Genomic DNA, 371 nt, shown 5'->3' on the forward strand with positions numbered 1-371 from the left:
TCAGCCTCCCAAAGGCACGGGATTACAGGCTGAGCCACCGAGCCCGGCTTTTTTTTTTTGAGTTGGAGTCTCACTCTTGTCGCCCAGGCTGGATCACAGTGGCACACTCACAGTCACCACAACCTCGACCAGCTGGGCTCTAGAGATCTTTCCACCTCAGCCTTCCAAGTAGCTGGAACTATAGGCATGCATTACCAAGGCCAGCTAATTTTTGATTTATTCTAGAGTCAAGGTCTCGCCAAGTTGCCCGGGCTGGTCTCGAACCCACGGGCTCAGGTAATCCACTCACCATGGCCTCCAAAGTGCTGGAATTACAGGCTGAGCCACTGAGCACAGCGTTCTTCTCCTCCTCCTCCTCCTCCTCCTCCTCC

Source organism: Carlito syrichta, unplaced genomic scaffold, assembly GCF_000164805.1.
Source record: "Carlito syrichta isolate Samal-C Ts95f unplaced genomic scaffold, Tarsius_syrichta-2.0.1 Scaffold309865, whole genome shotgun sequence".
In the NCBI taxonomy this organism is placed as follows: Eukaryota; Metazoa; Chordata; class Mammalia; order Primates; family Tarsiidae; genus Carlito; species Carlito syrichta.